The sequence below is a fragment of the Panthera uncia genome, assembly GCF_023721935.1.
Source record: "Panthera uncia isolate 11264 chromosome A3 unlocalized genomic scaffold, Puncia_PCG_1.0 HiC_scaffold_12, whole genome shotgun sequence".
Classification (NCBI taxonomy): Eukaryota; Metazoa; Chordata; class Mammalia; order Carnivora; family Felidae; genus Panthera; species Panthera uncia.
In genome coordinates, this window is record NW_026057579.1 from 35,135,543 (window position 1) to 35,157,389 (window position 21,847).

The window sequence follows — 21,847 nt, forward strand, 5'->3', positions numbered from 1 at the left end:
AGCGGAATCACTGGTTTATGGAGCGCTGGGTTCAGGCCAAGGCACGTTTCCAGTATTGCACATGTGGCCACGCAATCCCATCATCTCCAGTTCCGAAGCCTGTGGCCGTCCCGCCCCTGGAGTAGGCAGGGGAAGTCCCATCATACCTCTCCCGGCATGGCTTCCACAGGAGGCCCTGAGAGTGTAATGAATGAAAAAAATCCGTGTTCCTGCAGCATCATGGAACACGGACTGTTTGGGAGGAGGCCTGGCCCAAAGGGGCAAGCAGCCTCATCCCCGTGGATGGGTCCCTAGAAAAGCACTCTGCATTAGAGGTGGCTGGGGCTGGGCATGTGGGGAAGGGAAAAGCCCACAGAGGGCAGGGAGGAAGACAAAGGCGACTGTGTGCAGGGAGGGGGCCACCCCCAAGGAGCAGCAGAGCTGGAAGACAAGCTCACATCACGCCACACACAGCTGACCCCAGATGGGACTGCAGTGTTTTAAGATCTAAAGGGCAAGCCACACAGGAATAGAAAAGAGGTCAGGGGCAGGAGTTACCGAGAAGTGCGTCTTTTTCTAAGAACATGCTTTCATCTCCAAGATATGAAACATGAAATTATTTCCCTGGATATTTTTAAATGCCAGATTCTTATACGCTTGGGAAATTTTACACTTTTTTCATGACTGAAAGTGGATGGTCTATTTTAGTTTTCTAAGTGCAGTTGCTTATCACGATCGCCAGGGGGAGCTTGCAGCAGTTTTACCCGCCCCCCTCCCCCTCAGGCTCCATCTCTAGAAATTAGGAACCATTCGGTCTGGGTCTACATTTGGGAAAAGGTCCAGGTAATTCCAACGTACAATCCAGCTTAAGTACCACTGCGTCAGGTGACTGTAAATTATCAATGATCACAAGATTCATCTATTCATACTTTAAAAACATGGTTCAGTGATTACTCAGAGCCTAGCATTTTATTAGGGGACAAGCCAAGGCAAATACAACCTTAGCCCCTACTTCAGGGAGCTCACAGGCTGCTGGTGATGGAGACCTGCTAACGCTAACCATGGGCTGCCTGTCAGTGCCGGGCCACACCCTTCCCCTTCCCTCCAGCAAGTGACGGCAGAGTTAGTCCCACTGACATTCTGTCGAAGGAAGGAAGGAAGGAAGGAAGGAAGGAAGGAAGGAAGAAGGAAGGAAGGAAGGAAGAAGGAAGGAAGGAAGGAAGGAAGAAGGAAGGAAGAAGGAAGGAAGGAAGGAAGGAAGAAGGAAATGAGGAAGAAAGAAAAGAAGGAAGTGAGGAAGGAAAGAAGGAAGGAGGGAGGGTAAGAATAAGGGAAGGAAGGAAGGAAAGAAGGAAAGGAAGGAAAGAAAAGGAAAAAGGAAGGAGGGAAGGAAGGAAGGAAAGAGGAAGGAAGGAAAAGAAGGGAAGAAAGAAAGAAAGAAAAGAAGGAACGAAGAAAGGGACAGAGGAAGGAAGGAAGGAAGGAAGAAGGCAAGGAGGGAAGGAAGGATAAAGGTAACACACGTTTGAGGGTAACCTTAATAATTCATATTACTCTATCTTTAGAGAGAACTTTTCATGACCTTTCCAGATTAAACACAGCCCTAAAAAAAGAGAGTAGTGAAAAAGTGTTCCACATCATATGTCAGGAGGGAATTTAAATTAAAACAACGAGATGCCATTACGTAAATATCAGAATGGCCAAAACCCAGAACACTGACCACATCTAATGTGCTGAGAATGTGGGCGAGCGGGAATACTCTCATCGCTGGTAAAGAAGAGAAAGTGGTGCGGTCACTGTGGATGACAGTTTGGCGGTCTCTTACAAACCCAAATGTACTCCTGCTATGTGATCCAGCACATGCACTCCTGGGTATTTAAACAAAGGAGCAGAGTGGCACCTGGGTGGCTCGGGTGGCTGAGCATCTGACTTTGGCTCAGGTCCTGATCTCCCCGTTCGTGAGCTCGAGCCCCGTCTCAGGCTCTCCACTGTCTGCACAGAGCCTGTTTCGGATCCTCTGTCCCCCCTCTCTCTCCGCCCCCCCCCCAAAAGTAAATAAACATTTAAAAAAAGAAACAAAGGAGTTGAAAACTCACGTCCACACAAAAACCTGCGCACAGGTATGTGTGGCAGCTTTATTCATAACCGGCAAAAGCAAACAAGATGTCCTTCAGTAGGTAGGCGGGTAAATAAACTGTAGGACGTCCAGATAACGGAATATTACTCAGCTAAAAAGCAATGTGCCATCAAGCCAGAAAATGACATAGAGGAAACTGAAGTGCATACCACTGAGTGAGAGAAGCTGATCTGAAGAGGCTCCACGCTGTATGATTCCAGCTACATGACATTCTGGAAAAGGCAAATCTAGGGGCGCCTGGTTGGCTCAGTCGGTTAAGTGTCCGACTTCAGCTCACGTCACAATCTCACGGTTCGTGAGTTTGAGCCCCGCATTGGGCTCTGTGCTGACAGCTCAGAGCCAGGAGCCTACTTGGGATTCTGTGCCTCCCTCTCTCTCTCTGCCCCTCTCCTGCTCGTGCTCTGTCTCTCTCTCTCTCTCAAAAATAAATAAACATTAAAAAAATTAAAAACAAAAAAGGCAAATCTACGGAGACAGTATGAAGATCAGTTGTCCCCAGGAGTTGGGGGAAGGAGGAATGAACAGGCGGAGCACAGAGGACTTTCAGGGTAGTGAAAATACTCTGTGATTTTCTAACGATGGATACATGGCATTATACATTTGCCCAAACCCACAGAAGGTCCAACACCAACAGTGGACCCTAGGGTAAACTATGGGTGCTGGCTGATTACTATATGTGAATGCAGATCCCTCAGTGGTAACAAGTGTCCCCCACTCAGATGTGGGGTGTGGATGCGGGGGGGAGGCTGTGCAGCGTGGGGTCGGAGGGCATATGGAATGTCTGCACCTTCTCTCAATTTTGCTAGGAACTTAAATGACTTTAAAAAATTCAATCTTTTTTAAAGTTTATTTATTTTGAGAGTGAGCATGTGCATGTATAAGTGGGGGAGGGTCAGAGAGACAGAAGGAGAGAGAGAGAATCCCAAGTAGGCTCCATGCTGTCAGCACACAGCCCAACTCGGGGCTCAAACTCATGAACCGTGAGATCATGACCTGAGCCAAAAATCAAGAGTTGGATGCTTGACAGACTGAGTGATCCAGGCGCCCCTAAAAAATTAAATCTTAGCAATTTTAAAGGACAGTAGATCCAGAGGGATTCTCTATTATAGGTGGCTTTCATACTGATGAGAATGAGTTCTGGGAAAGACAGCTAAAAATTCTTCTTGCCTTAAGCCACATATGGTCCAAACGACACAAGTGGACAAAGCCAACTGGGACGGTGAAGCACTGTCAGGACAAGGAGCTTTGTTCTCTTTGCCTCCCTGTAGGTGGATCCAAGGGCAAGCGTTTCCATCTGGAGGCAGCGTTGTTAGCGCACCAGGGTCTCGCCACGTCCGGGCAGTGGGCCGGCAGCTCCGTGGCCCACACGTTGGTAATGGTGGAGTCATGTCAGCCTGTCATCATCTGAACCCGTCTTTGGAAACCCAGAGCTAAGCCAGGAAGGTTGGCAGCCTGGCAGATCGGCCAAGGTCAGGCTGGCTTCCAGGGGCCAGAGGTGACAGCCTGGGCTGGTTCCCTAAAGCATACGTGGAGGAAGTCCTTGGACGGGAGTCACGGCTCTTTTGGGAAAGGAGTTCAAGCCAGAAAAGCAGAGTTTTGTGGTCAAGTATGGAAAGGGGTGAGCAGAGGTCTGGCCGCAGGAATAAAAGTGAAGCGAGGAGCCCCCTACCCTGTAACACTCAGGGCTCCGCAGAAACCAACCACATCATGGGGGGACTCTTCCAGTGTCCAGGGAGGGGGAGCGGCGAGGGGGCAAACCCGGAGACGCATCTGGGATATTCTCCACCCGTCCACAGGCCCGGCACGAGGTGGCCTGACCACTGCTTCAAGTGTCAAGTCCTGAGAGGTGAGACTTTGGGATCACCCCATGCCACTTTCTCACGATGCCACCTTCTACAATTTTGCTTATGGTTTCTGGCTCGGTTTCTCATCAGCGAAAGCCCAGCACCCGGGATCGAGGAAATGACGAGTCACAGGGAGGGGAAATGGCTGAGCGGGACACGCACCACCGAGGTGGCCCTTGATGGCTGCTTGCTCCCGGCGCTGGTGACAGTGGTTGTCCCAGCGAGTGCGGGCGCGGGCAGGGAGCCTGTCGTGACTGCATTCCTGGCGGAGGAGAGCCAGCTGGGAGCCGGGATGTGAGAGAGAGAAAGGGAGAGAAAAAGAAAGAGGCCGCAGGGACGTGGCAGGCCTCGGTCACAGCCCTTTTTTGCATGGGGTGGCCTGTCACTGGGGCCACTTGCAGCCCAGTGGCAGAGCAGATAAAGCACTTCATTTTCACGGCGTTACACTGTGATGATTACGGCCCCCTAGACACGCTGCTGAAGCCACCCTCCCCACGGCTTTGGCAGGAGACGGGGCTTCTCCGTTAACCCTGGCAGGTGGGGAACTGCCCCCAGCCGCGCCCTGGGGAGGGCGGGGGGTCTCCGGAGAGCAAGGAGGCCAAGCCCGGATCCTCCCCAGGCGCACTCGGCCCCCGTGGGCTGGCTCCAGCCACGAGGTCTCTAACAGGAGCGCTCTCTGAGCAGAGCTTTGGAAAAAGAACCGTGTGCTGTGTTCTGAAACCGGTTCCGCGCTCAGGAAGGGCAAGTCTGCGCCATTCGCCGGTCAGTTCCTCAGCGGTGCTTGTGGATAAGTGTGCAGGCCTGCACGCGGCTTCCCATCCGACCCGCTGCTCCCTCTCCCTGCGGACCTCCTGGAGCGCCCGTAAGTCCCACAGCGCTTCCCCCGTTCAGGTCCCAAGGTACAAAGGATCCTTGGAAATGAACTGACCCTTTTTCAATTATCCCCCCCTCTTTTTTTCTGTCCGGGGAACATCTTTCAAGACCCAATTTAAACACTGGCTCCCCTGGGACCCCCCGCCCCACCCCATACTTAGAAGCTGTTGTATCGCAGCCCCGGGGCGTGAACACATCTGCATCAGTCTGCACCTGCCCCTCTCACGGCCAGTGCCCATCGATCCCAAATGCTGGCTCACAACCTTGTCTCTATCTTGTAGACTAGCTTCCCTATTGAGAAACCACCCCCCAAAATCTGCATACAGATCCCTGGCATGGGGCCTGGCACACACTGAATGCTCACTAAATGTTTGATAAGCTGAATGGGACAGACGCTGTGAACAGGAAGGCGTTAATTTTTGCAGGAACGCACGTGCTGGGGAGGAAGGTGCTTCCTCAAAGCCGTGTGATGGTCTATCAACACCGCGCCTACCTGTAGGCCGCCTGTGTCTGCCGGGACCCCGCGGAATGGGCCTCCTCACAGCCCAAGGCCAAGGAAGCCTGGCTGATTTGCAGTAACTCCATACAGGTGAGCCTTGGGAAAGCCGGTGCTACAGGCCTGGGACAGCACCCTGCAAGCCTGGGGGTGGGGGTGGGGCTGGGGGGCTGGCTGCATCCCGCAGGCACCTCCGATCAGAAGCTGGGCTTTGGCCGACCGGTAATTATCCTCCCGATGACTGCTTATGTCATGCTACTGCACAACTTCCCTGATTACGTTCAGGAGCACAGAGTACAGCCGTGTCGTCAGTATTAACATGGAGAAGTTGACTTTCATCCCCACTGCCCGGCCAAAACAGCATCCTATAGATCGGCCATATGCACCAGGGCCTTCAGAATGCTTTTAGCGTCCGCCGAACCATTTATTATCCTTCCGGGAAACTCCCGAGGAAATGATTAGCCGGCAAGGACCGCAGAGTTCCTGCAGGATCGTCTATACGACAAAAGTGTGGGGGAAGAAGCTGTATTTACACAGGATTTCTAGTAAAGTAAGAAATCAATTGCAATGTCCCTTTTAATTCAACGTGATAAGCAATTATATTAACAAAGGGTTTCTCACAACGGCAACACATCCTCAACCCACACAGTTAACCTTCAACCACACCGGCCATCTACCCTCAGCAAACCCGGGGGAGGCTAGGATTTGAGAGCACGCACTGTGACAAAGCTGTCCCGTGTGCACACGGGAGCACTAGCTTGGGCGCCCCCTGCAACATCATTCACAGAGTCAAGAAACTTGGAAACTACTTACATGTCCATCGGAACAGCCTGACATGGTAACTGGAGGATATCAAGCAGAGATTTTTCAAACGTTTTTTGGCCACTAAGCACAAGAGGAAACACATTTTCCACTGTGGACCTGCTGTGACTGACGATACATTCCCAAGAAGCCTCAGTAATACGCCCTGTCTCCAGGGCTCTCTTCCCTTTGAACGTGGGACAGCCTTTGTGACTGGCTCCACCAAGAGCCTGTAGCAGAAGTGACGCCATGCGACTTCTGCAGCTGAGTGGGAAACATGCCATCGCTTGAGCCTTGTTTGCTTGGAGCTCGGCAGCCATGCTGGGAGGAAGCCCAAAGTGGCCCAGGCGGAGAGACCACCTGGTGTATGTTCTAGCCGAGAGCCAGCTGAGGCCCCGGAGGGCACCTGTCATGAGACGTGAATGAAGATGCTTCCTGATGCTTCCCAGGGGCCAAGCCTCCCCACCTTTGATTCGTCCCAGCTGGGCCCCCAGACGTCACGGAGAAGAGAGGAGCTATCTCATGGGTCCTGCCCCCAAATTCCTGCTCTGCGGGACCACGAGCAGAATACGATGGTTGCCCTGAGAAGGTTTGTCAGTGACCATTGTAACTGCATCACCAGCGTGCATGTATACGTGTAGGCAACAGAAATAAAAGTTTTACAAAACAATACTTTCCTTTTTAAAAAATCAAGCTATACTATAGGAAAAACCTAATGAGAATTAACCTCTTCCTCCCTGTCATTCTCTGGTCTCTCAGTCACATTTCATTCCAAGAAATTCTAAAGATACAGGACTTCCTTCCTTCCCTCCAGAGTTATTTGTTCCGGGCCCTCTGCTCTATTCTGAGGTCTCAGAAGTGAGAAAGACACAGCTGTTCCTGGCACAGGGCTTATGACCCAGAGAGGAGGAGATGCACTGAATGACTTTCAACAGGCTTAACTGTTAGACTCGAAGGCATAGAGGTTTCTAAGAGCCTAGGAAAATATGTCACTACCATCACCACCAATGAATCACTGGCTGTATACAAACTTTTGTTTAGAACTATAAAGTTTAATTTATAGTTCTCTAAATGTCTCCAAGAGTAACATTTCAACTAGTCAACTATAACTCAACTCCTATAGTTGTGCATTAAGATTACGTGTGATGGGGTCTGTGGCTGCCTCCTGGACCCTCAGTACGATGGGAGGTGGGGTTACCGGTGGGCAGGCAGGCAGGTGGGCAGGTAGGCCCGCATGAACACAGATCTAGTAAGGCTCTGGAGGTGGGTCGTGCCAGAGAGGCTCTCGAATAGTACACAGAATCCACTGGCTTTTATGTCAGGGAAGGTTCCCAAACCCCTGGAAACTGGCACCATGTCACTGAGCCACTTAATGTAACGGATTTCCTCTCTGTGCAAGGTGTTGGCATGGGATGGTGGGGGGGGGGGTGCCGGGGAAGGCAGAATTACACCTGCTCGCAGGAACTTGCTCGTTCACCCTGGGGATGGGCCAGGGCTCCGCCCTCCTGAATACACAGAAGAGTCAGCTCTGTGGCAAGACAGATGGACAGAAGCTCTGTGAGTAACGCTCAAGGGGCTGAGGGCAGAGAACGGGGGTGGGGAGCTGACTCTGGGAGGTGGCCTTCCCTCTCGGTCTCACTCCCAGCACAGTCTGGGTTGGAGGAGCGGGAAGAATGTTCCACGCACTGTGGCGTAAACCTGGGAGGGCCAATTTATGTCTCTGTGCCTCACCTTTCTCACCTGGGGAATAAGTGTCTTCCTCGAGGTGTTGTTCATGCATAAAAAGCATTTAGAACAGTGCCTGGCGTGGTGTAAGCGCTTAACAAACCTCAGCTTTGTTATATTGTCTCCATTCACAGATAGGACAGCAGTTACTTAGGACATTCAGCGTGTGCCAGGCGTTGGGTTACTCTGCTCGGCACAGGGCAGGAGTGCCAGACCTCACGCCAACACACCGTTATCCCTGATAAGCCTTCGACTTAATTTCAAAAAGCCACCCATCCCTTAGGACATTCTTCCTGCTGCTTCCAGAAAATTATCACATATTCAGAGAAACGCGAGACAAACGTTGAGTATGAATCGGACATTTCGAGCGGCGTCCTGACCTCGTGTGGGTCTTTGTATAAACAGGAACATGAGGTTGCTCCCGCCCTCCAAAGCTCATAATCCATTTCCAAATAGTGACAGGCGTCTTTGCAATCTGGTGTGAACACGGCAGGATTTCTCGGCAGTGAGACACTCAGTGGACTTGGCAGAGGGGAGGCTGAAAAAGGGTTCCTAGAGGAGCTGCTGAGAGCCGGTCTTGAAGGCTGAGCAGACCTTCCCGGGGGGATGAAGACAGGGGACTCATCACTGGCAAAGGGACCGGCCAGGGGAGGGCCCGTGGAGTGACGGAGCTCAGTGTCCCTTAGGGACCGCCACATGTCCAGTGCAGCTGGAGGGGATCAAGGCATCCAGCAGGACCACATCGCCTCTGAGGCCCTGGATAGAACCTGGCCTCTTCCAGCTTCTGGGGCTGCTGGCCACCCTGGTGCTCCCTGGCTTGTGACGACAGAACTCCAGTCTCCGCCTCTGTTTTCATGTGGTACTGTGTGTGTGTGTGTGTGTGTGTCTAAGTTTCCTCATTTTATAAAGACACCAGTCATGCTGTATCAGGGCCGTCCCTAATCCAGAATGACCCCATCTTAATTTGATTACATCTGCAACAAGTCTATTTCTTTTTTTTTTTTTTAAGTTTATTTTGAGACAGAGAGAGAGAGCATATGCGCACACAAGTGGGGGAGGGGCAGAGAGAGAAGGAGAGAATCCCAAGCAGGCTCCGCACTGTCAGCACAGAGCCCGACGAGGGGTTCGAACTCACAAACTGTGAGATCATGACCTCCGCCAAAACCAAGAGTCAGACACTTAACCAACTGAGCCACCCAGGCGCCCCCTGCAACAACCCTATTTCTAAATAAGGTCACTGGTAGCATGGGTTAGGATTTTCACATTTCCTTTTTGGGGACATAATTCAATCCACGCAGGTTCAGACACTATTTGGAAGCTATTTCCCTCACCTGGTCTTCATTCAAAAAGCTCCATTTTTAGACTTCTTGTGGTGGTCATTTTGCAACATATGTAAATATTAAATCACTATGTTGCACACCTGAAATTCATATAATGTTATATGTCAATTATAGCTCAATAAAAAAAAAAAAAAAAAAAAAGCTCCCTGTTACTGTCCATGCAGTGGTCTTCATCACTCCATTCTTCTGGAAGTCTCCTAAAGTACCCAAACCCAGTCCCTTTGACACCATTATTAAGTGACATTATTTTAGCACTTCCAGGCACAGGAAAAAGACAACTCAGAACCTTGAGGAGAAGACCCAGAACTGTTGAGAACGAAGCTGTTTCTGTCACTCAAGGCACAAATTCTAAAATATTTCAGGGAGTTCATCTCCAGGATGGTAAGAAACTTCTATCAGACCAGCGAGAACTGTGTCTTCACCACTGTGTGGGTCGATCACTTTCTGCAGAAGTTTCCTGGGGACAAGCGGGGGTCTGATTTCTCATCCACCTGAACACGAATCCCCTGCCCTCATCCCTCCGAGATCTGGGAAGAGGAGCAAGAGAAAACTTGCTGACAATCTGTAATTATTTACAAGGGCTAGAGACTCTGACAGTGACAGAACAGGACAGAGAGAGACAGAGACGAAGGGAGACGGACGCAGAGAGACACGGATGTACGGAATGAGAGAAAAGTAGCAAGTGACAGAGAAAGAGAAAGAAAGAAACAGAAGCAGATGGGAGAGAGTACTGGAAAGAAAAGAGAGTACAGGAGGTACTCAGGAGGGTACACAGGTATCACTGGAACGACGTCATGAAGGGAAAAGAAAACCCGGGTAGAAAAAAGTCCTACCAAGTAGTATGCCGGGGCCCAAGCATGCTTTCAAACTAGGACTCATTTGTTGCTGTCAGTGTGGCACGACCCTGCTATCCATCCATTGTGACCCGCCAGCCCCCGCCAGGGCTCCTGGGGGCTGAAGCAGACCTCCCTGTGGGCCCTGGGCCCGTGCACAGCAGACATGGGCAGTGGGTGGGGGGCTCCAGGTGCGCTGGGCTGCGCCCAACAGCGGTCCCCACAGCCCCTCGCCCGCCACATCCAGCTGGGCCAGCCCCACACGAAATCGGGGGCTGTGGGGCCGACTGAACTGGACTGCTTTCCCCGTGGGCTACTACTGACCTAGGGCAGACGGACCCACCCCCCAGCTCCCAGGTTCCTCAGCTGGAAGACAGAGCGGTAACTACCTCCCAGGGTCGCTGTCGGGATGAGGTGCTGGCGTGTGCAGAGCACGGGCCCAGGGGCTGCAGCGTGGGAAATGCTGGTTAACCTCCACTTTCCCACCCGTAGTGACTTCAGTGTCCCTATTGGTGACAGGCCTCTGCCAGCCCCTGGGGTCCCAAAGTCTCCACGCCCACCTTAAGTTTCATCAGCGGGAGGCTGCTGTGATGTCACCACTCCACGATGCTGCCCTCCGGGAGCTGGCTATACCTTCTCATTGTCCCTTCCTCTAGTCCCTCACAGCTGGCGGCCGGGACACTCACTACACCTCTATCCCTGTGGTGCCTGCGGGCACTCTGAGTCTGGCTTTTCTTGTCTGCCTGGCAACCTCCAGCCCAGGCTGCCATTTTGGAATGCCCCCTCTCCAGTCTTGATGGCCTCAACCTTGACTAACATGTCAACACTCGGAATCATCACGATCTCTCTCATTTCTTATCCTTGTTTGTTGTTTCTGATGGTAACACCACCCTCCAGGCCTCCTTTCCCCCATAGTGTCTGAAGCCTGTCATCAGAACCCACCATCATTTTCATGACTAAATTTCTCTTTGGCATCACCTAAATTATTTACCTTTCCTGTTTTAGTTTCCTTGTCTTTCTGTAAAAATTATGGTAAGAACGCTTAACAGGACATCTACCCGCTTAACAAATTTCTGCATGTGCGTTACGTTTTTCTGGACCCTTCGTGTGCTGTCGTCCAACAGGTCTCTCGAGCTTGTTCATCCTGCCTGGCTGAAATTTGATGCCTGTTAGTTAGTAAACCCCCTTCCTCCTTCCCCTTAGGCCCCAGCAACCACTACTCCACCCTTCCAGGCTGTGAATTTGACTACGACAGATACCTCGTACGAGTGCAATCAGACCGTGTTCATTTTCTGTGGCTGGCTTATTTCAACAAGCGTAATGTCCTCAAGGTCCCTCCATGTCGTCACAGGTGGCAGGACTGCCATGTTTAAGGCTGATTGGTGTGTTTCGACCATTGTATGTATTTACCTGTTCTCCATTCCCCTGCAGGTGCACACTTGGGTTGTATCCATATCCTGAGTATTGTGAAGAACTCTGCCATGAACACCGAAGTGTTCATGTCTCACGGAGATCCCAATCTCAACTCTTTGGGATAAACTTCCGGAAGGGGGTTTGCTGGATCTTATGGTAGTTCTAGTTTTCATTCTTTGAGGAACCTCCCTCCTATTTTCCACAGTGGCTGCTCCGTTTCACGTTCCCACCAGCAGGGCTTGAGGGTTCTGTCTTCTCCATGGTCTTGTTAATGCTCGTTGTCTTGTTTTTGTTTCTTTGTTTGTTTTGATAACAGCCATCCCGACAGGCATAAGGTGATATCTCCTTGCAGTTTTGATTTGTATTTTCCTGATGATTAGCGACATTGAGCATTTTTTCACTTACCAGTTGGTCCTTAGGTTTAAAATGTGGGGTAAGAGCACCTGGGTGATTCAGTCAGTAGAGCATAAGACTCTTAATCTCTGGGTCGTGAGTTTGAGCCCCACACTGGATGTAGAGATATGGAGTTTACTTAAAAAATAAAATAAAATGTGGGGTAAACGATCGAGCTCTCAGGGATGGCACAGAAATTAGACATATGGACACTACTGATTTATCCCCGACTCCCCACACCCATCCTGCTATTGAGGGACCTGCTCTCCTGGCCCTGTTGGTTCTCAGTGGCCAAACGAGAGTAGCCATTCGATGACTGTCCAGGCCCCCGGCTTCAGTCGATTCAGCCTGAGGAAGGCACTTGATCAACTCCTTCCAACTAGAGTTCTTCCCCAGGAATTGGCATTTGGAACTGAGGGATGCCCACATCAACTTAAGTCCTCTTTGAAGAGTGAATGTAAGCAGTTGTTGCCAGGAAATTGATGTGTGGGGAACCGATAAAGTTAGCCTTCAGGAAGGAGGAGAGGTCAATGCAAGAAGATGGAGAGAAGACTGAGTTCCCTACAAAGACCACAGCTTTTTTCCATCCCAATAGATTTCCTGTACACCTGCCTGTATCCTTGTCATGAATCCATCTGCCTTCTTCTTGCGTGCTTAAAATAGCTTGATGTGATCCCTGTAGCCCAAAGAGCCTGAACTAATACACCATGAACAGGGGGCACTGTTTTCTAAGAGGGCTGCCCCTGGGAACCAATTCTGTTCCCCCATGATTAGGTGAGTGCCTTTGGACCGAATACTTCATTTCTAAGTCTCCTGTGCTCAATTACAAGGTAGAAATGAGACCACCAAAGTCACAGTGTTGTTGAGAGTTTTAAAGAAGAAAAGGCGCCTTCTAAAACACTAAGCGCCATGTTGGGAACAGGTTAAACCCCCCGGGGATGTTAGCTTCTCTACCATTATCGTTGTTACAGCCAAGCAAAGTCACGGACATGTAACAAGCATGTTAAACGCAATAGCTGTTTATATTTACAAGCTGGCGTCCGTGACTCTGCTCTCATACAATCTTTTCTTTGGGATCACCAACGCTCTCCTTATGGCTCTAAATAACAGATACTTTCAGAAAGAGCTAACCTGAATTTAATGCAGCATGAGACACTAGACCATTCCTTCCTTTTGGAAATGGTTTATTCTCCACTCCTATTTTCTCCCTCTACCTTGCAGACAACTTCTCCTGAGCCTTCCTTCTATAGGTAGCTCTTCTTCTGCCCATGCTTTAAAGTTAATTCCCTGCCTTGGGCCTCTTCTCCTTTGGCAACTCTCTCTCTCATCCCTCTTTGGCTCCCATATCCTTACCATCCACTTGTATAACAATGCTCCAAAATTAATATCCCACCCTGAATACTTACCTAAGTGTTATTCTCATATATCCACCTGTCCTTCGAACACACCCACTGGGTGCTCAGCCTGTCCATAGCTAAACCAACAATTTCCCTCCCATCTCCATCCTGTTTCTCCCCCATAGTCACTACCCCAGGGCACTCTGCACATTCATTCAGAGTCTCAAGCCAAAAACAGGGAGCTGCTGACTTCTCCCTGTCATCTCCACAACTCTGCACCCAAGGAACTGCCAAGTGATGTTCCTTACGAACATCACTAAATACAACCTCTATTCTCCAACCCGACTGGCCTTGGCCAGGACCTTCATCATCTCGCCGCTGAACTCCCGCCACAGCCAGGTTTGTGCTCCCAAATCTAGTGTCGGCATTCACGCGGGACTAAACTGCAAAGCCGATCGTGCCCCCGACCTGCCTACAACTTAACCTGAGGATAAACGTCAAACTTGAGCTCTTCCGTCTCTACTCAGGGCTCAGACCACAAATATTTCCAGCCGAGTTGCTGTCGTTGTTTTGTTGTATTTTTGTTCCTCCTAAAGAAGGGTCCCAAGAAAGGAGAGGAGCTACACAGGCACTTACTGGACACTGTTCCATCTGTAGCATGACCACCCCCACTACGCTGCAGGGGCAGAAGTTGCACATCTGAGCTGGTGAAGAAGCAGTGAAGCCAGTGATCGGTGTGTACCACAATCAGTCTCTGACCCGAGGACAGAATTCACTTCTCAGCGAGCAGAGATACGGAGAGAGAAACTGCATACGTGTCTCTACCGTCTCCTCTGGCCCGTATCACTCAACACCGTGCGCCCTGGAACCAATGGTGAGCAAACCTCATTTATCTCGCTCCCCTCCAGAGAGGCCTGCCATCTATTTTAACTTGGGACAATGATGTCCTTCCCACTATGGATGCTGTGCCTTGTGACCTTTCCTTGTTGAGACGGAAGGCCTCCTTTCTATCCCTTTTCTCGAGTGTTCCGAATCATTGCTAAGAACACAGCAGTGACTGGCACCCGCATGTCCTCCCTCTGTCCATGTCAAAATCCAAGTCAAAGTCAAAATGAAATAGGTTCGAGCCTAGACTACCAGCGTGGGTGCCTGTATCTGCTCTTTCTCTGACCTCTGCCCAGGCCAGGCTGAGGACAACAGCAGGAAATAAGAGGCCACACAAAGCACAGCCGAGTCCATCCAACTGCCCCAGCTGAGGTAAGGGACACAGGACAGGCCCCAGCCTCGACCCGGAGAACCACGTACCCAGCTGACCCGGAGCTAATCCCAGGGGCCTGGGTGAGCTCTGCGGAGGCTGGAAGAAGTGTCCACACCACCACTCGATGCATGGGCAGTAGTAAATGTAAATGTTCATGGTTTTCAGCCGCTAAATTTGGGTGGGGATGATTAATTATCAGTAGCACACTGATACGCTCCTGCCTCTTTTATCTGGAGTAAAATGGGGGAAAATGCCTACCATATAAAATAGATGACTTATACTACATATGATACTTGATAGGTAAAGCCTGTCGAGTAATAGGTCTACAGCACAGAGTGAGCATTCCTGCATATTAACTTCTGAGACTCTAGAACTGTTTCTCATTCTCGTGTTGGGTAATTTGAAGAGCTGCGATATCCTTACCACAAGTAAGCGTGAGATGTCATTCTAGGCCTCAGCATTTGGCCTAAATCGTGAATGCCAAAGAATGGGTGTGCTAACAGTCAGCAAAACTGAACAGCAGGAGACTTATTCCTGAGCTGTGCCCTCCCTGAACTGGCTGCCTGGGGATGGAATTCTGCCCTGACCCATGGAAATGTACGCAGATGGGGACAGGAGACAAGCAGTTCTCCGGGAAAGCTTTGGTTGATGTTAGTCTTCTGCCCATCCGGGAAGAAAAAGCCATCAGAAACCTCACCACGGGGCTTAGCTCCAGAATGTTCCCTCGGAATATGATTAATCACTCTCTAAATAATACCAGTCTTCCAGGAACAATAGAAGGCAGTGACTACAGAATACTCATAAATATTCAACTGAAGCCTGGTGGAAACGTTATACTCCCAACAGGGTTCTATGCTGACATTGGAAGTCAGACCCCAAGTCAGACCCACAAAACCATGCAGAAAAATATTTACATAAGCAAGCTAGTGTGGGCTACATTATGCTTTTGCCTGGACACTGGGAATGAATTTGGACCTGATGATGAAGCTCCGGTCTGAGTGCCAGCAGCCTATTTATGTCTGTGACCCACTTTCATGTTGTTGGGGGTGAACAGAGTAGGGCTACTGGGGCCACTGTATTAGCAGAGCCCAGGTCATCGAAATATTGTTTTATTTGCCTTTTGATTCTGTGGTGTCCATTCGCCCTTCTAGAAATCATTTCGTACCCAACCCCTAGACACTAGGAAAAATAAAGTGTAGACTCAGGCCCTATGTTCTCTCAAGGAAAGTGCATTCCACAAAGGAATACAGACTCATAAATGTGTCACTGCAATTGATCTCAAGTGTCAACCTGGTGACTAGACCGAACGGTAGGGGGCTGCAAGAGGAAGGAGGGGCTGCGGACGCTGGTCTCAGAAGGTGAGACAGGGTGGTGGCCAGATCTGCAGGTAAGTCTTCACAGAGGATGGGACGTGAGCGGGTCTCTAGGAGGAGATGAGAATTTGCAGGTGAGAAGACGGGGCGGGAGATTCCATGCATCTCTGCTGTGGTCTGGGACAGTGAAGGCCTGGGTGGTGATGGTTAGGGAGCATGAGCTGGAAAAATCGGAGCTAAATCTGGAACAGGAATTTGGAGACCCAGAAAAACACAGTGGCCTTTCCCTCCATCTCATCATTGGTGAATTCTGGCTGCAGTTTGGGCGAGAGAGGACGACTCGGAGGGCACTGGGCTATGAGGCTGGCTGACTCCTTTGGAATCTGATGGGAACAAAAGAAGCACCAGCCCTGCAGGCTGCCGCGAGCTTCGAGAATGGGCTAGCGGTTGCCTGGACATTCGTGCACTTGGACCTGAGCCCTGTTGTCTTTGTCAACGTCCTCCTGGCTACTGATGTCTCTCTGAGAAAGCAGAGTGCCAGCAAAATCCAGCCAGAAACCTAACAGTTTAAAAAAAGCAAAACATTAGAATCAGATCTCAGACCTTCCAAAGTTCTGAAGAAAGTACCAAAAAGGACAAAAGACAGAAGAGAAAACCGTGCGAGAGAAGCACAAAGGCAAGTGTGCGGGAGACCAGGAAGCATGGCCGGTGGGGCTCCATGGATTCTGTCTAGAAAGCCCTTGTTGTGAACCTTATCCTGACGGGCTGCCGCTAGGATGGGCAATACTTCGAAACACTGCTGTGTCCAAAATCAGCATTTAAGTGCCACTTTCCCCTGCCAACAATTTCAGGTCCTGAACACCACGTCTGCAATCGTGACACCAGGCTTTCGGCAGATTCGGAGAGCCACAAAGTAGCACTGCATTTTTTTTCTGCCTCCAGCACCCTTTTTGCTCAAGAAAATGAACTTTTAAACAATTCCTATTAAGCAATCCACTCAGGGAGCTTCTCTGCAACCCCCCCCCCCCCCCGCCACGACCCCTGTGATTGGCTTAGGGTTTCTCCCTCACCCCTGCCGACTTTGACTTGGGCTAAGTTCCAGGGTAACAAAGCACCAGGTGGGAAAGCTTGGGGTTCTCAGTAGTCAGCATCTCCTGAGAATTGATGGAGATTTCCGTTTGACTCCTGACCCCTGGTTACTGGCACCAACACCGACTGAGGTATCTGCCTCCACTTGGCCCCCAGGCCTCTGTCTACAAGAACCACCCTGCATTTCTACCAGAAGTTTTGTTTTCCCCTGTGTCTTTGGTGCACTCACTCTACCCAGAAACCTCAGTATAGACACCACACTGTTGCCCGACTCCAACAGCGCTGGGCTGGCGGTGGTGGCAAACACAGAGGACCAGAGAGCAAGAAACACTGAAAACTAAAACCTTAGGTTAATAGTACAACAGTGTCCTAGTTCATCCATGGCAACTCTCACCAGGCCTCATTGGGTCTCCTCTACCCACTCAGGTTCTTTTTTTTTTTTTAATATTTATTTATTTTTGAGAGAGTGTGTGTGTGCATGTGTGCAAGTGGGGAAGGGGCAGAGGTGGGGGGCAGGGAAAGAGGATCTGAAGTGGGTTCTGTGCTGACGGTAGACAGCCGGACGCGGGGCTCGAACTCACGAACCGCAAGATCATGATCTGAAGTCGGATGCTCAACCTACTGAGCCACCCAGCACCACCCCCCTCCTTTAAGTTCTTCATAAAGGCACGTCTAGACACAACAGGCATGTCCAGGGGGCGTAGAGAAGGGAGCATGCATACAGCACCACAGAGATGCCGTCCAAGAAATACAGGATGTGGGAGCCCTCTGTAGGAAACACGGCTCCCTCTTTCACAAAAAAATATCGTAAGGAAAAAAATCTGAGGGAAGAGAAAGCTGCAGAGTCAAACACATGTAGATATACCCAACCACAATGTTTGGACCTTTCTGAGATTCTGATTAAAACCAACTAATGCAAAATCTGTGGAATAATAGGGGAAACTTAAACACCGATTAGAGATTTGTGATATCAAGTAATAATAGCTGATTTTTTAGATACGATAATAGTAGCAGACTTATAATTAATAGTCCTTATCCTTTAGACACACGCAGGGGCACCTGGGTGGCTCAGTCAGTTGGGCATCTGACTCTTGACTTCTGCTCAGATTCCAGGGTCATGGGATCGAACCCCATGTAGCACTCTGCACCAAGCGTGAAACCAGCTTGAGATTCTTTCTCTCTCTCTTTGCCCCTCTCCCTGCTTGCTCTCTATAAAATAAAAGAAAAAAAATTTTTTTAAGAAAAAAAAAAAAAGAATACCTGGAGAAGTGTTTAAACATTGATAAGATATCTGATATTTACTTCAAAATATAAAGGCTGAAGAAAGGCAGTAAGATATGGAGAAAACCAGAGTTTCTGGCCATGATCTGATGATAGTTGAACATAGATGTTGAATTCATACGGGTTCCTCATATTGTTCCATATCATTTTGTATATGCTTGAAGTTTTCCATAATACAAAGCTAAAAATAATCAGTCTGATAACAGCTTTGTCTTCGTACTTTCCCTATACACACCCTCTTGTTTTACAACTGGCCTCCATAGCTTGTGCTGTTGTGTTGTCCTCTGCCGGGAGCACCCTTGTCTTGATTCTTAATTTTCTTCTCTTTCCTCCATTTCTGACCCAATCCCTACTCCTGTTGGCTCTTCGAGTCTTCATGTGGTGGCCACCTCACCTATCACGCTGATTCATCTTTGCACCTTAAATATCTGGCACGGTGCCTGGCACACCGTTGATACCTACATTAAAAAGACGACTGTTATTTTCGTCTCTTCAGTGTTGTGGGGATTAAGTCACATGTGTCCACTGACAAGTATCGGCTTACGTTTGCTCTTCCGGGAAGATGTCTAAGGGAAAATGTACCGTGATTCTTTTCAGTTCTTACCTACGCACCCCCTGGGATTATCCTGGAGTTCACAGGACTATGTAAAATATATCCAGGAGAGCCTGGGTGGCTCAGTCGGTTAAGCGTCCAACTCTTGATTGTGGCTCAGGTCATGACCTCATGGTTCGTGGGATCGAGCCCCACATCGGGCTTTGCGCTGACAGCGTGGAGCCTGCTTGGGATTCTTTCTCTCTCCCTCTTTCTCTGCCCTTCCCTCTCTCTCTCTCTCTCTTTCTCTCTCAAAAATAAAGAAACTTAAAAAAAATTAAAATATATTCAGGTTGATGGAGGGCAACTAGAACTTGATAATTCTAAGACTGTTAGTAAGGTAACTCCAATCTCCATAGGAAGAATGGAGCCACTCTATAGTAATTACACACAAAAAGCAAATGGTAACTTCCCCATCCATTATGGTCACGCCATCAACAGAGTCCACAGAATGGAGGTTATCTTTACTATTTGGCAAATAAACTTAGCGATCAGAGAAGACGCTTGTCCAAGTTCATTCAGCTAATGAACGGAGAATGAGATCTAGCTCTTGTGATTCCCTGACGCCCTGGGGCCTCTATAACACTTGCCAGAGGGCCACCCAACTCCTGTTCCTCCAGATCAGAGAGCCCTTCCTCACTAAGCTGTCCCTAAATCTTGCTTCTGGAATGAACCACGGAGCACTCACTCCGCAAATATTAGATCTTCAGTGTGCATCAGGTGCTGTGCTGGAGGTGGGGCTAGACAGGTCAAGAGAAAACGGGCTGGCTGTCAGCTTCGAACGTATTGCAGATAGATTTAACACAAGCCATTGTGTCACCGTCTCCAATAAGGGATATAGAGAGCTCCGTGTGTCACAAAGACAAAGCTTGATGGTTTTAACCCTCGACCTGGCCACAGTTAAGGCTGTAACGTACTTCTCGAAGTCTCCCTTCTCACCTCCAGCTGATGAATGAGCCATTTCTTTGATAATCCGGACTGGTGAGAGCTCTCAGGGGTCAGACCGTGCAGTCCTGGGCAGGGAACGTGAGGCATCTCAGCACATGAAGCTCCAGAGAAGAGCTCCGAAGGGAGCTTGCCCACATGCCGCACCAGGCAAACGGTCGGGGAGCTTCTGGTGTACACGGGGATTATGGTTCTCAACGCAGTGGATGCAGAAACCGGAGATCTGCAGATGACCAAGCCACCAGTGACTCCAGCAAAGTAGACACTGAAAGCAAGGGAAGAGGGGACCAAGCCAGGTGGGAAAGCCATGCAATCTGAATTATAACAAAATACGCAAAGGCAACTCCCTAACAGGAAGGAAAGGTTGAAGGCTGTGACAGGAAATGCTGCTGAGAGAATACCGCGAAGGCTGGGGGTGGAAATGGGACAGGGCTGCAGAATTCACTAGAACGACCCAGAAAAGATCTATGAGGCACACGACCCTTAGGTGGAGTGTGCTGAGGAGGGCCAGTGGGCAGGGAGCTACTGTCCCTTGCAGGCCTGTGTCTGCCTCGCCCTCTGCCTATCCAGTGTGCATTTTTTTACAGGTGTATTTTGCTTGCGTTTTGCAAAGCAGAAGTTCGCTTTGTTGTAACTGTCCTTCTTTTCCGCCCTCGGCATTGTCTGCTTCTCCTAATTTGTAGTAACTCCCCATCTAGTATCACCTGCATGTTTCATTACGTGCTGATTGCTCCTGTCATGAATAAAAACATTAAATGATTATTTAATATCCATTCTGCACTGACAACCAATCAGTTGTGCAGAATAGAGAAACAGGTTACACTCTAAATGTGCCCCATTCCTCCTGCCCCTGAAAACTTCTCAAGCAACTGAGTGTGGGTAAGTTTTTGCCCTTTCCCCTTCGTGGACCAAAAGGATTATTTTTTCAGGATCTTGGGTGTCAGGTGGAACCAGAAAACAAAATCTCCAGAGATCCTCTCTCCCCAGAGGGACATAACATTACCTAATTAGTCCTTTCTTGTCTATTGCTTTTGTTTTTAAGAACTTATATCCTGGGTGTCTGGATGGCTCAGTCGGTTAAGTGTCCAACTTCAGCTCAGGTCATGATCAGGCGGCGCATGAGTTTGAGCCCCGCGTCGGGCTCTGTGCTGACAGCTCAGAGCCTGGAGCCTGCTTCAGAGTCTGTGTCTCCCTCTCCCTCTCTGCCTTCCCATGCTTATGCTCTGTCTCGGTCTCCCAAAAATGAATAAACGTTAAAAGAAAATAAAAGATTTAAAAGAATTTATGTCCTGCCAAGGTTCCCATCCTCTCATGTAGGACAGTGGCTTGTAAACCCCACCAGACCTTGAGCCCCGTGAGGATGGGGGCGAGGAAGCTTTGCATCTTTTGGTGTCCTTGTTACTGGTGATTCCCGCAGAGCAGGTGTCTGGCATCCATTGTTTCATCCATCTCCTGCGCATTCATACTTAATCTTCAGCTAAAGTGAATCTCTTCCAGAATGAGCTGAGTGGCCTTTGCCAACATCTGCTTCTGTGGTTTCCAATTTCATCCAGGATCTTATTTTTATTCCAGTTCACACCTTGGGGAATGTCGATTTCCAAGGTGATCCTGTCCTGGGAAGTACTTTGCTGTCCTGGGAGAACAGTCTGAAAAAATCCTCATGGTGCTGTTAATGCCCCTTGATCCTAGCAAGGCTGCCCTATTCTCACGTCTCTGAAACCCCTTCTGAAGACAGGTTCCCTTGGTCACCACTGGTCCCTGCCCTTGAAGTGCTTACATCCCGAGTTTTCTTTCTACACGCCGTGGGGCGGGGCCTCTGCTCCACAGTCCACCAGTCACTATTACCGGGAAGAGTCAACAAGAAAACACCACGTGAGGACGACAGAGATTGGGGCAACACATCCACCAGGCAAGGAAGGTGAAGGACCGCCCCCAAGTGACACCTGCACACCCTGAGCTCAACTCGGAATAACCTTCCCTGCCCACGTGCTGCCCATGGGTGCGGCCCCACCTCTGGCGCCTGGTAATCTGGGTCCCTCTGAGTCTTTAATGTTGGCAAATATCACCACTGAGGCATTCTGGGAGGGAAACAGATCATGTGCCTATAGATACCACATGCATACAGATTTACCTGCTCAAAATTGTTTCTCAGCAAGAGCATTCTCTGGGGCTATTCCCGCCTTCCAGATTAGCTCAAA

The 21,847-nt window shown here is 49.7% G+C and overlaps 1 protein-coding gene across 8 annotated transcripts in view; it reads right to left on the minus strand.

The window, feature by feature from the left end:
- Positions 1-9,312: 9,312 nt before the first annotated feature.
- RNF144A (ring finger protein 144A) overlaps positions 9,313-21,847 on the minus strand; it is a 107,330-nt gene continuing 94,795 nt past the window's right edge. For all 8 annotated transcript variants that reach the window (XM_049652595.1, XM_049652597.1, XM_049652596.1 and 5 more), the window contains one exon: positions 9,313-9,722. The gene's annotated coding sequence lies outside the window, so the exon portion shown is untranslated. The remainder of the gene's footprint in view (positions 9,723-21,847) is intronic.